The sequence below is a fragment of the Hevea brasiliensis genome, chromosome 9 (assembly GCF_030052815.1).
Source record: "Hevea brasiliensis isolate MT/VB/25A 57/8 chromosome 9, ASM3005281v1, whole genome shotgun sequence".
NCBI classification, from domain to species: Eukaryota; Viridiplantae; Streptophyta; class Magnoliopsida; order Malpighiales; family Euphorbiaceae; genus Hevea; species Hevea brasiliensis.
This window is the reverse complement of record NC_079501.1, coordinates 31,561,330-31,575,553: the sequence shown is the minus strand read 5'-3', so window position 1 is coordinate 31,575,553 and position 14,224 is coordinate 31,561,330. Positions and strand designations below refer to the sequence as shown.

Genomic DNA, 14,224 nt, shown 5'->3' with positions numbered 1-14,224 from the left:
CTCTCTTCTCACTTTTTTCACTCTTCTCATTATGTACTATTTTACCACTTCTCAGTGTAATGGCATAACATTGCTCTCTTGGGTTTTCTGGTTGACTTGGTAGTTTTCCAAAAGACTTGGTACCTGAGGAAGATGCTTGTTGTGCAATCTGATTTTCCAGCATTCTATTATGTGTCTGCATCTGTTCTAGCCTTGCTTTCATCTCTCTCATCTCCTCATCATGTTTATTTTGGTTAGCAAGAATCTGTTGTAATAAAGCTTCTGTGGTGGAACTTTGTTCTTGCTGTTTTGGAGGAGGATTCATATTTTTCTGCTGAAAATTAGGCAATGGTTGCCTATTTTGCTGATATGGAACTCCTTGCTGCTGTTGTCGTTGAAAATTCTGATTTGGAACTTGAGTTTGCTGATTTCCCCATGAAAAGTTGGGATGATTCCTCCAAGTTGGATTATAAGTTTGAGAATAAGGATTCCCCATTTGCTTGTTTCCATAATTACCTACATATGCAGCTTGCTCTCCACAATCTACTCCACAGCTGGTAATTCCCTCTGCATAGACCACTTGTTGTGAACTTCCAGATGATGATGATGAACTAACCAACATACTTAAGTCTTCCATCTTCTTAGCCAAGACATTTGTGAGTGCATCAAACTTTGCATTAATCATGTTGAACGGATCAAGATCATACATTGGTCCTCTTGGGCTACTCCAAAGATGAGTATTCTTTGCAATTTTCTCCAATAGCTCATAAGCTTCATCTTCATGCTTTATAATAAATTCTCCTCCTGTTTGAGCATCAATTATCCCTCTGATTGCAGGAGTGACATTTGTGTAAAAATTCTGGTTTATCATCCATTTTCGGAATGGCATGATGTGGGCATTGTCTCTCTAATTCCTTCCATCTCATCCATGACTCATAGAGAGTTTCATCTTCTCTTGGTCTGAAAGCTGTCATTTGATTCCTCAATTCTTGAGTTTTTCCAGGTGGAAAATATTGTGCAAGGAATGCATTGGTGAGTTGCTCCCAATTTGTGATGGAGTTGTGAGGTAAAGAATCAAGCCAATCCAATGCTCTATCTTTCAAAGAGAATGGGAATAACTTCAATCTTGCTGCATCATCAGACACTCCAGGTTGTTTTTGTATGTCACAAATCATAGCAAACTTCTTCAGATGTGTGTGTGGATTTTCAGAAGGATGTCCTCCAAATTGAGAATTCTGAATCATTTGAAGAACTCCAAAATCCATCTTGTAACTATTTGCATCAATTCTTGGTCTTGCTATGCTCTCTCTCAAGTCATCAAAACGAGGAAAAGCATGATCCATCATACTTCCCCTAGGCACATTAGCATTAACAACTTCTTCACCATGGGCTGCATTTTCATTGTTTCGATCATTTCCAGCATTAACACCAATTCTAATTCTTTCATCAGCCATGTCTTCTTCTAATTCAGTTTCTCTCAAGGCTTCTTTCCTTTTTCTGGTTTCTTTCTTGTTGGCTTTACAAAATTTCTCAATTTCAGGATTGAACAATAAGGATGTGTCACTTGTGCTTCTAGCACTTCTCATAAAAGATTAAAAGTACCTGAAAAAAAACAAACAAACACAAAATGAAAATATAACAAAATAAAACTAAAAACAACTAAAATAATCAAGAATTCAATCTTAAACAAACAACTCCCCTGCAACGGCGCCAAAAACTTGGTGTGGCCCAACCGCAAGTGCACGGGTCGTACAAGTAATACAGTAAAGATATCGTTCCCACGAGGAGTTGTGTTAATGATTGAATTTTTGATATAAAAAAGTTGACTAAATTGAAGTAATTTTGAAATTAAAACAATAGATTGAATGGGTATTGGAGTATGAAATTTATATGTGCAAAATTGATAATCTATTCAACTATGTAATGATTTAACTAAAATTGTATCAAATTGAAATAAGCAAGTTCAAATATGGCAATATTCAAAATGGCAAGCAATTAAATTTGATTGGAAATTAGCAATGATAAAAAAGGCGATTCCGGAGTTCGGGATTTCATATTCGAGCTATTTTGGGATTTTAAATTGGTTATCCAATCTTATGAAACTAATGGGTTTTAAGGAGATTAATTCTTAAATCCTTTGAATTCCCTTTCGAGTGAGACTAAGAGTGTCTTAATCAATCTAATCCTACTTTCGTGGACTTAGAGTTAATTAAGACCCATTAAGTTCTTTAATTAATCTGTGAATCCTCTTAATCCTTAGCCTATTTCTAGGTCTAAGTTAATTAAGTCCAATTTCTTGATTATCTATCACAAGGCCTTCTCCTTTCGGTGCTTCAACCATGGATTAAGAACATTACTTAATGGGATCCTACACTAAGCATGTCATTAAGCACACAAGAAATGAATAAAACTCATTAAGACCACAAAATATGGATTACCCAATCAAAATCCACAAAATATCTCAAATATTACAACCCTTACTCCAGAATCAAAAGTAAACTACTCACTATCCATAATGCTTACAAGATATTATGAGTTTATAAGGAAATAAAGCTTTAATCTAAGCTAAGAAATAAGAAATTAAACACTAGAAATGTAGAAAAATGTAAGGAAAGAAAGAAATCTGCAAATCTTGGTTGAAAATGGTGTGGAAGGTGAAAGTGACTCCTCAAATTCTGCCTCTCTTCTCCTTTCCTTTTCTGCTCCTTGTCTCCCTCCCCTAAAATGGGATAAGGGTCCTTTTTATAGCATTTTCTGACATGGAGCCCTAAAATGGTGTGTTCTAGGAGGAATTTTCTGAGGGAATCTTCTGCCAGCTCATTAATGAAACCTTTATGGGACTGCATAAGTGGACTGCATAAGTGGTGCAGTCCCTTATGCAGTTTTCGGCTGGTTCTGGTTCACTTATGCGAAACTGCATGACTTGGTGCATAGGTTATGCACAATTCTGTGAGAGTGCATAAGGGAGGTGTGAATGTGCATAAGCTATGCAGTCTCCTTATGCACATTTCGGTTGGTTCTGGAACAGTGATTTTTCTCCTTATGCAGATCTGCATAGCTTATGCGGCAAGTTATGCACAATTTGGTCAATGCATATTTCAGCTTGAAAACTTATTTTTGACATCTTTGGCTGTAGAAGTCACTCCTCAATAGCAAAATTTCTCTTCAGTCCTTCAAAAACACCATTTTTCCTACAAAACAAAGTAAAAATTACAAATTAATCCAAAATCGACAATTATGAAAAACTAACTAATTAACTAATGAAATTAGCTAAAAATGACTAATAATCAAATAAAATGGTTATGAAATTAGACCTAAATGACTATGCAAAATGTATGCATTAGATTCCTTGAGTAGAAAATTTCACTCAAGTTAAGAGAAATAAATTGAGCTAAATGAAATATGGTAAGAATAAAGGTGTTAAACACTTAAAAATAATTAACAATCAACAATGGTAAAAGGTGATTTCAGAGATGAGGGGTTCATATTCAAGCTATTTTGGGATTTTGCTTGGTTAACCAAACATGTAAAAATTATGTATTTCAAGGAGATTAATTTTCAAATCCTTTGAAAACACTTTTGAGTAAGACAAATAGTGCCTTGATTAATTAAATCCTCATTTTAAGAAGTTTAAAATTAACCAAGACCCATTAGGTTCTTTAATTAATCTATTAACCCTCTTAATCCTTAGTTTATTTTTTTGTCTAAGTTAATTAAGTTTAATTTTTTTGTTATCTATCACTGGGTTTTCTCCTTTTGAAATTTCAATTAAGGATTAAGAATATAATTTAATGGGATCCTACACCAAGCATATCATTAGGCACACAAGAAATGGATAAAACTTCATAATAGTCATAAAATCTAGACTAACCAGTTCAAATTCATAAAATAAGTTAAATATTACGTACTCAACTCTAGAATTTTAAAATAACTACTCGCTACTCATGTTTGATACAAATATTCTAGCAAAAGAAGAAGTAAAAGATAAAAAGAAAACTAAAACTGAAGAAACTCAATGAAGGAAGTGCAAAAAATGGTGGAGATGAAGAAAAATCAAAGCTTCAGATGAAAATGAAAGAAGTTGATAGCTCCTTTTTCTCCCTTTTTCAGTCCTTTCTTTTTATAGCAAAAAGCAAGGAAAAAAAAAGCTTTTATACCCTCTGACATAAACCCTAAAATGGACAAAAAATGGTGTGTGGTGAGTCCACACACGTGTGGCAAGATTTGCTCCTTTAGCCAATTAATGAGAAAGTGCATGGTCAAACTGTGCCCATGCAGCGTCTTATGCAGAGTCAGAGCTAGAAAGAATAAGTAAAGATAGGTTTGTATAGCCATTCAAGTTCTTATGCTTATTTTTGTAAGCTTTAGAGAATTTCTATGAAGGTGCATAAGCAAAGGCATAGGATATGTGAAAGGTTATGCACATTTCGGCAAGCTTAGGAGACTTTCCGATTAGCTACATAGGCTATTGCCTAACCTATGCATGAGGCTATGCAGATTTTGGCAGAATTAAGTTCATCCTCTGTGAAGGTGCATACGCTATGCAGGAAGTAATATATATTTTAGCAGACTTGCTGTAACACCCCCTATGTTTGGTAGTGCGTTCTACTGTTCTGGTAACCAGTATCTGTCCAGACAACTAGGATGCCTAGAACTACATTTAAAAGTTAGTGAGGAGACATAGAATAATAAAATACAAGAAAATAAAATACAAGAAAAACAAAAGAAAAATAATAGTAATGAAATGTAACCAAGTTAAACGAGTCGAAAACCATAGCGATGGGTGACCGCACCGGGAAGTTGCGGTGTAGACCGTTGACTAGCCCTGGACCACGGGGAATCCTGAAAAATATTTTTAAGAATTAAATATACATCTATTGAAGTATAAATGTCATTAGAAATATCAAAGAAAAATTAATTAATTAGTACAAAGAAAAACGAGAAATAGAGAAAATGACAAAACTCGGTGTTACTGAAAAATCAGGAATGCAATCCGAATAGGGGCATTGTGGTCAATTGAAATCCCAAGTTGCCTTTTGACCTAAATTTCCATTAAAAATAAATGATATTAAACTTTGAAAATATCATGAAAAATTAAAATGGTGGTACATAATCTAAATAGTAAAAGAAAAGAGGTTAAATGTGGGAAATTAGAAATTTTGGATTAAATAAATCATAAACTCACTTAGTGCTCCACTAACTTCAGAAATTGGACACCTAAAGGGATACTTGGGAGGTGCAACACTCATCTTCAACCTTAGGAAGAGAACCAGCTAAAACTCCATGGGAGTCCTCCATGGCCGTCCACACTCCAAGCTCAAGTTCACCATGTTCTAGCCACTTTTTCCATTAGGTTCCTTCACTAAACTTGACCACCATAACTTGGACAGCATACTAGGAGCAAGAAATTTAAGTTTTGGTGAGGTTTTGAAGAACTTCAAAAGTGGTGAGTGTTTTCAATTCTTGTTTCATTAAAAGTGTAACCAAGGTTGTGGGTAGTTGATTTATGAGAGAATTTTTGAAATTTGATGTTTTAATGGAGATGTATATTTTGGCAGCCATGGAAATTCAGTATATGTAGCTTGTTTTTACTTGTTTATAGTTGTTTAAGATGTTGTTATTGATGACAGCATGGATATGTGTATAATGGTTTGGAATTGGGTATGTAAATGGGGTATGTTCATGTGGTTAAATGGTGTAAATGGACTTTGGAAAATTTTGTGTTATAGTGTGCATATTGAGAATGGTTACAAGCTGTCCAAAATGACCAAAATGTGTTGTTAAATGTGTTAATGGTAAGGTACAAACCAGAATTGGCATGAAGGAAGTAGTTTAGTAAGTGTTGAATATGTAATTGGTAAGTGATGAAAAGTGTGTAGTAGGGCAGTGTGTGTTTTGGCTTAGAACCTTAAGTGTGTGACTCCAATTGGTGTGAGACTAATTGGAGGTGAAACTAGGCACAAAATGTGCCAACTTTCATGAAGGAAGCTTACCTGAATTCTGCCTAGAAGGTAACTTGAAAAATGACCAAATCCGGATTAGTGACTTGAAAGCCTGAAAATTGACTATTTAGACAATAGTTAGTATTTTGGCCATAACTCACTCAAAACTGGTCCAAATGACCTAAAATTTTTACCATGAATAGTTTAGACATATATCTACAATTCTTATGAAGACACTAAAGCCCAAAAATGGCCAAAAGCAAGTCAAATAACTTGCACAAGTTCATGTCCAAAAACTGGCCGAACCAAAAGTGACCTAAAAATGACCTAAAGTTACCATTTTGGTGCATTCTGTCCACCATTGGTAAATTGACCATAACTTGGTCTACACAACTCAGAATGACCTGAAATTTTGCCCCGCGTGCAATAAGACATAGACCTACAAGTTTTTAGTTTGTACTGGAACCCAAAAACCGAGGGAACTGGGTCATCCGGCTAGGTCAAATTAGTATACCGAAATCCGGCAAATTGCAATAAAATGCAATATACTTGAAAGTGAATTTGGTAACATGTACCAACACTAAAAGGCTATAAAATGTGATATATTGGTAACATTAAACCTAATTCACCTAGAGTGCATCGAGGGTCAACATTTTAGGTTGATGATTCGGTGTATCCGCAAGTGCACGGGTCACAGTAGTATAGTTTTAAAAAATGATATCGATCCCACAGGGAATTGTGTTTAAATTGGAAATAAAAGTATAAGCTAATTAGAGTGATAAAATTTAAAGGTGTAAAATGAAATTTGGAATTAAAATTGGTATTTGAGGAATTAAAACTAAATCAAACAATTAACTAAAATTAATTAAACTAGATTACCAAAAATTAATTTGAAATTTCTATTTATGAAATTTGAGAGGAATTAAATCTAAATTCAATAAAAATAAAAATAAAGTGATTCTAGAGATTGGATTTAAATTTAAATTGGATTTAAATTGAAATTGCTATTTATGAGATTTGGAGGATTTAAATCTAAATTCAATGAAAATTAAATTTATTCTAGAGATTGGATTTTCAATATTGTTTGCATGTGGTTTATCCTTAATTTAGCCAAACACATGAGAATTGCAATTTTGAGGGAAATCAATTCTTAAATTTTTGAAACCTTTTTCAAGCATTTCAAAGTTGGTTTTCATTAAATCAAACCTTGTTTTCACGGTATTTCAAACCTAACCAAAACCCATTTAAAGATCTAATTGATTTATGGAAAGTTCCCCTTAATCCTCTTAGCTTATCTCTAACATCAAGAAAATAAAGTTTATTGCAAGATTATCTATCCCTAATATTCACTTTTCAGTCCATCTATTAAGGATTAAAGCTTAACTTAATGAGGGCCCATTCATCAAGCAAGGCAACAAGCTCACAAGCAATAAATCAAAATGTAACAAATCCCATTTAAATGGCTAAATCAGTTCAAAACCACAATACAAATCAATATTTACAAACCCATCTCTAGAATCTCAATCAACTACTCACAAATCATTGTTTAAAGACAAACCCAAATGTATAAATGAAGAAATAATGGAAATGTAAGCTAAGGGGTAGAAAAACCCAGAAATATGCAGCAGAATCTGCGGTAGAAAAGTGCAGAAAACGAGTTCTGCAGGCTGCTGGAAAAATGCAGAACGTGCTCCTCCTTCTCTCTTTCTAATCTTGCCAAAAATGCCTCCCTTGCTCTCTATGGAAAGAAAATGATAAAATGACACTTTATATAGGCTAAGGGTCTGCCCTAGAATGGGTAAAAGGGGGAAGGTTCCAGAGAAAGTGAGGTAAAAAGCTGCAGTAACGGAAATGCCATGTCAACCATTTCCAGTAAAAATGACATAAGCCGAGTCAGTTGTGTCGCGGGTTGTGTTGCGGGTTGTGTCGCTCTCGGCTTGAATATCTGACGATCGACACAACTTGCGACATAAGCTAATTCGGTTGTGCTGCAGGTTGTGTCGCTCTCGGCCATTTTTAGTCAACTTCAAAAATTTTTGCAATTCAACTCTAATCTCCTCCAAATGGCTACTCTGATCAAAATACATCAAATTTCTCCAAATTTAACCTACAAAACAAATAAATTCCAAAAATTAAATTGAGAAGTGTGAAAATTGTAAAATTGACTAAATATATACTAATATCTATAATAATAGCTATAAACAAGGGTAAATTATGTGCAAAAATTACACCTAAATGATGATCTAAAATGCATGCATCAGTTGACTAAAGAAAATAATAAAATTCAATAAATTAACTAATAAACCTTATTGTTAGAGACAGTTTAAATGAGTACTGAAACACTTTAAATTGTTTGTTTCAGTTAGCAAAGACTCAGGGAAGGGGAAGGAAACACTGAGTCAGGGCTAAGAGACTTTTATCAGAGGTTTGTGCACAACAGTTATTTCTTTTGACTTTTCAATTGAAATAAATTGTGAGAATTTTGTATGTTATTGTTTTGAATTGTGAAAAATTGTTTGAATGGAAATTTGATGGATACTTATTGTTTGAAAATATTGCAATTGGTTTGAAACCACAGCTATCATGTATATTGATTGAATTCCTCGCTAGCTTGTCTAGTGGGACGAATTGACTTTGAATTCCCTCTCTGGCTGAAGTGTTGAGATGTGTGCCTTTTGAGGACAAATAGAATGAGTACTCATATTAGTGCTAGCTAGCTATGTTTTTCCTCACTAGCCATCGACTTTTGGGACGAATTAGACTTTGGAATATGATTAAACTATGTGTATGATTTATTGATATTTATTGTGATATTGTGAATTGGAGTTTAAATTCTTTATGACATTCATTGTCTTTGAATTTAACTATGGTTTTAAGTATCCACTATTTATACGACTTATGATTTATGATTTAAAGTTGCATTTTGTTAATGTTGTGCACCATTGAGACATTGGCTCAGTGATAGCTTTTCATTGCTGTCGCAGGTAGACAGATTGACAGGGCAGCAGACTAAGCTGCTAGTGCTATATTGAGCATTCATCGGGTATATTGAGTATACTTTATTTTACATTTTGTATTGTAATGTATGTTTACTGTATGTATATATTGTTCTTAGTTTTGAGCAGTTGTAAATTAAAATTATACATTAAAATTGTACATTAAAGTTATAAACTAAATTTGTAAATTATTTTGGCTTGTAAATATTGTGATATATTTCTTTTATCTCAGTTTTTGAAAACAATGGAAAATTATTGTGGATTTGAGTTGGCAAAGGTTGAAAAACTTATTGTGTTGATTGGATATTGGAGTTTGGGGATTGAACAAAATATTACAGGTTTTTTGAAGAACTATTTTATTTAAAATATAGATGGCACTCTGCCAAAATTTTTGCAAAAATTGTTAATACTTCAAATGACTTATCTGATTTCACTTCAGTTAAAAAAATGTTTAACACGTGTAAATAGTGCTCACCACTATAAATAGTGCTCACCACTGTAAAAAGGAAGTAAGAAAAGGTTTAAAATCCCTTATAGTGTATTTAATGTGTTATCAGTAGACGAAGATGGTAATTCATTAGGTATACTACGGGATCATGTTATGCCTTACGGAGGGGTAGGGTGTGACATGTTTTAGTAGTATCAGAGCTAGCTTTTTTAATTCTATTTTCACCTGTAATTTGAATATTCTTTCTTCATAGTACAACTGCTTAATGTCATTGTTTGATACATACAATACATTACATTATAAATATGCACTAACGGGAGGAAATCTCCTTGTGTTATTTGTTCAGGAGGTCTAAAATCCTCAAATTGACTATGGAAGAAGGGGATCATTCAGTCGATCAATCTATAGAGGCTGAGGTACAAGGGGATGCCCCAGCCCTGCACAATGTCAGTGGATCAGCTGCACCAGCCCCCTCAGTACCACAGTTCCCTACTCTATTCGCTCAGTCGATGGCTGCAATGTTCCAATAAATGGCTGGTAATATGCCTACTCAAGTCCCACTACAGACACCAGTGGTACAACCACAGTCTTCAGCTAGGCAGTATGACAAATTGATGAAATATGGGGCTACTGAGTTCAAGGGGATAGTAGATCCACTAAGGCAGAACAGTGGTTAGAGAGAATGGATAGAGTGCTCAAGAAGCTACATTGTACAGAGGAGCTCAGATTTGAATATTCAGTATCTCTGCTACAGGGGGATGCATATGACTGGTGGAAAACCATTCCCCATAGTCTGGTAGAACCTTCAGTGCTAACATGGAATGATTTTCTACGGGAGTTTAGACAAAAATATGCCCCTGATGCTTATGTGGACCAGAAGCTGCAAGAGTTCCTAAGTCTGAAACAGGGGAGTAGATCAGTGGCTGAATATGAAAGGAAATTTTCCCACCTAAGCCATTATGCAGTAAGTCTACTTTCTACCAGTAGGGAGCGATGTAAGAGGTTTAAAACTGGCTTAAAGCCCAGTATCAAATTACAAGTGATCGGATTCAAACATAACAACTTCTCTAAGCTTATTTCTCAAGAACTAGAATTAGAAAGAATTGAATCTGAAGCGGCTCCTGAGAAAAAGAAATAAGAGAAGACAAAAAAAGAGAAAGAGGGGAAGTCAGTAGATCAAAGTTCCAGTGGTCCTACTAGGAAGAGAAAGAACTTTGGGGGACACAACAGAGGTGGTGAAAAGGGAAGGTTTTCAGGACATAAACCTCCTTTATTTGGTCAGCAGAGTACTAGAAGTTCCTACCCTCCCTGCCAATGTGAAACTTGTGGAAGAAATCATGGTGGGGTGTGCTACAAGGCCATAGGAGCCTATTATAACCGTAGAGGCACAGGACACTTTGCCAAGGACTGCACCAGTGCCCATAGAGTTGGGCCACCTCCTACTACTGCAGAAGGGTCAGTTTAGAATCTTGTCACCAGAGGTTCACAACCACCTAGCAGAGGTAGAGGCAGGGGTAGAGGTAGTCCAGCAGGCAGCCAAGGCACAGTGAAATAGTCAGAGCAAGGAAGTGCATCAGTTAGAGTCTATGCAATGAGATAGAGAGAAGAGGCTGAGACATTTGATGTTGTGGCTGGTACTTTTTTAATTTTTAATCAAGATGTATTTGTGTTATTTGATCCGAGTTCTACCCATTCCTATGTGAGTACTAGCATCATTGATTGCATTGCTTTTCCGTGTGAAGATGGACTTTGAGGTGCTAGTAACAAGTCCGCTAGGACAGGAGGTCAGGGTCAATAGAATGTATAGGGATTGTCCTTTAGTGATCCAAAGACATACTTTTCTATCTGATCTTATTGAAATGCCCTTCAGAGATTATGATATCATCTTGGGCATGGATTGGTTAGCCAGGCATCACGCCATGATTGACTGTAGACTGAAGACAGTCACTTTTGGTCTCCCTCAGTATAGTGAAGTGGCAATACACGGGGAGAGGCAGTTATTGCCATCAAACATCATTTCGGCTGCACTAGCCAGAAAAATGATCAGAAAGGGGTGTGAAGGATACTTGGCACATGTGGTAGACACCCAAGTGGGGAGTCCAGCATTGAGGGACATCCCTACAGTATATGACTTTCCAGATGTGTTTCCTGATGAATTGCCAGGATTACCTCCAGAAAGAGAGGTGCAGTTTGAAATTAATGTTATGCTTGGTGTGGATCCAATCTCCATAACACCATACAGAATGGCACCAGTTGAGTTGAAGGAGTTGAAGATACAGTTGCAAGAACTACTTGAAAAGGGCTTCATCCGTCCTAGTGTGTTACCTTAGGGAGCGCCAGTATTGTTTGTTAAGAAGAAAGATGGCACTCTTCGATTATGTATCGATTACCGACAGTTGAATAAGGCGACAATAAAGAACAGATATCCATTGCCTCGCATTGATGATCTGTTTGATTAGTTAAAGGGTGCAACTGTATTCTCTAAAATTGATTTGCGATCTGGTTATTATCAGTTGAAAGTGCAAGAGCAGAGTATTCCAAAGACTGCTTTCAGAACTCGATATGGCCACTATGAGTTTCTAGTAATGCCATTCGGGTTAACTAATGCTCCAGCTGCTTTTATGGATCTGATGAACACTGTCTTCAGACCATATCTTGACCAGTTTGTGGTGGTGTTTATTGATGATATTTTGATATATTCGAGGAATGCAGAGGAGCATGACAAACATCTGCAGATTGTACTGCAGACTTTAAGGGAGAAATAACTATATGCCAAATTGTCGAAATGTGAATTTTGGCTGAAAGAAATCTACTTCTTGGGACATGTTGTGTCAGCTGAAGGGATTAAGGTAGATTCTAGCGAGGTAGAAGCTATCCTTAATTGGAAGCTGCCCAGGAATATCACAGAAATTCACAGTTTTCTGGGTTTAGCTGGATATTACCACTGATTTATGAAAGGGTTTTCTATGTTTGCCTCTCCACTGACCAAGCTGCTTCGGAAAGATGTAAAATTTCAGTGGACGGATAAATGCCAGCAGAGTTTTGATAAGTTGAAGAGGTGTTTAACTGAAGCTCCAGTCCTTACCTTACCTACACCGGGTAAAGAATACATAGTTTATAGTGATGCTTCTCACAATAGGTTAGGCTGTGTACTGATGCAAGATCGAAATGTCATTGCTTATGCATCACGCCAATTGAAACCGCATGAGAGGAACTACCCAACACATGATTTGGAGCTAACAACTATTGTTTTTGCTCTGAAGATCTGGAGACACTATTTGTATGGGGAGAAATGCTACATTTACATAGATCACAAGAGCTTGAAGTACTTGGGCACCCAGAAGGAATTGAATTTGAGGCAGAGGAGATGGTTAGAATTGATTAAAAACTATGATTGTTTAATAGACTATCACCCAGGGAAAGCAAATGTGGTGGCTGACGCCTTAAGTCGCAAGACTATGGCAAGTCTCAGAGTTTCTCCTTTGTCCATGGTACATGAGTTGAAAGCACAACATGCCAGTTTGGAGATTGATGATGAGGGACAAACAGTAGTTGCATGGCATGTACAGCCAGTGTTGATTGATCAGATCAGAATGGCTATTCAGAATGATGAAAAATATCAGAAGCTGCTGAAAGAAGTCCAGCAGGGCAAGAAACCTAAATTTTCTGTAAGGGATGATGGTTTACTACTACATCAGGGTAGAATGTGTGTTCCTAATGATGTGGAATTGAGACAGATCATTATGAAGGAAGCACATGAGTCTCCTTTTGCTATGCACCTTGGTGGAACTAAAATATACAGAGGGCTAAAAGAGCATTACTGGTGGATGGGTATGAAAAGGGATGTAGCTTATTTTGTCTCCAAATGCCTAACTTGTTAGCAAGTAAAGGCAGAACATCAAGTTCCAGCTGGTTTATTACATCCATTGCCAGTACCAGAGTGAAAATGGGAACGGATAACTATGGATTTTGTGATGAGACTTCTGAGAACACAGAATAATCATGATGCAGTATGGGTTATAGTTGACAGGCTGACCAAGTCTGCTCACTTTTTGCCAGTCTGAATGGACTATAGTTTGGAGAGATTGGCCAGATTGTACATATATGAGATTGTAAAATTGCATGGAGTGCCAGTATCGATTGTATCTGACAGAGATCCTAAGTTCACTTCTAGATTCTGGGGTAGTCTTCAGAGAGCCCTAGGAACTAGATTGAACTTCAGCACAGCATTCCACCCACAGACAGATGGCCAGTCTAAGAGAGTAATTCAGATATTGGAGGATATGCTACGAGCTTGTGTGATTGAGTTTGAAGGTAGTTGGGATACACACTTGCCTTTGATTGAGTTTGCTTATAACAACAGCTACCAATCAAGTATTGGGATGCCTCCATATGAAGCTTTGTATGGAAGAAAGTGCAGAACTCCCCTATGTTGGGATGAAGTAGGTGAAAGAAAGATGATTGGGCCAGAAATTGTTCAGCAGACAGAGTAAAAGATCAGATTGATCAGAGATCGACTCAAGGCTGCATCAGACCGTCAGAAGTCCTATGTTGATCTGAAGAGAAGAGACATTGAATATGCAGTGGGTGATAAAGTATTCCTCAAAGTTTCTCCTTAGAAGAGGATTATGAGATTTGGCAGAAAGGGGAAACTAAGTCCTCGTTTCATTGGACCATATGAGGTTCTAGAGAGAGTGGGTCCTTTGGCATATCGATTGGCATTACCTCCAGAGCTAGAAAGGATACACAGTGTCTTCCATGTGTCCATGTTAAGGAGGTAAATATTTGACCCATCTCATATTTTATCAGTTGAAGAGATTGAGGTAAAACCAGACCTCTCATATGAGGAAGAACCCATA

General features: G+C 36.3%; 1 non-coding gene across 1 annotated transcript; it reads left to right on the top strand.

Annotated features, from left to right (window-relative positions):
- Positions 1 to 861: 861 nt before the first annotated feature.
- On the top strand, positions 862 to 968 carry LOC131183529 (small nucleolar RNA R71). The gene has a single exon (XR_009151578.1). It is a non-coding gene; the product is annotated as a small nucleolar RNA R71 (small nucleolar RNA).
- Positions 969 to 14,224: the final 13,256 nt, after the last annotated feature.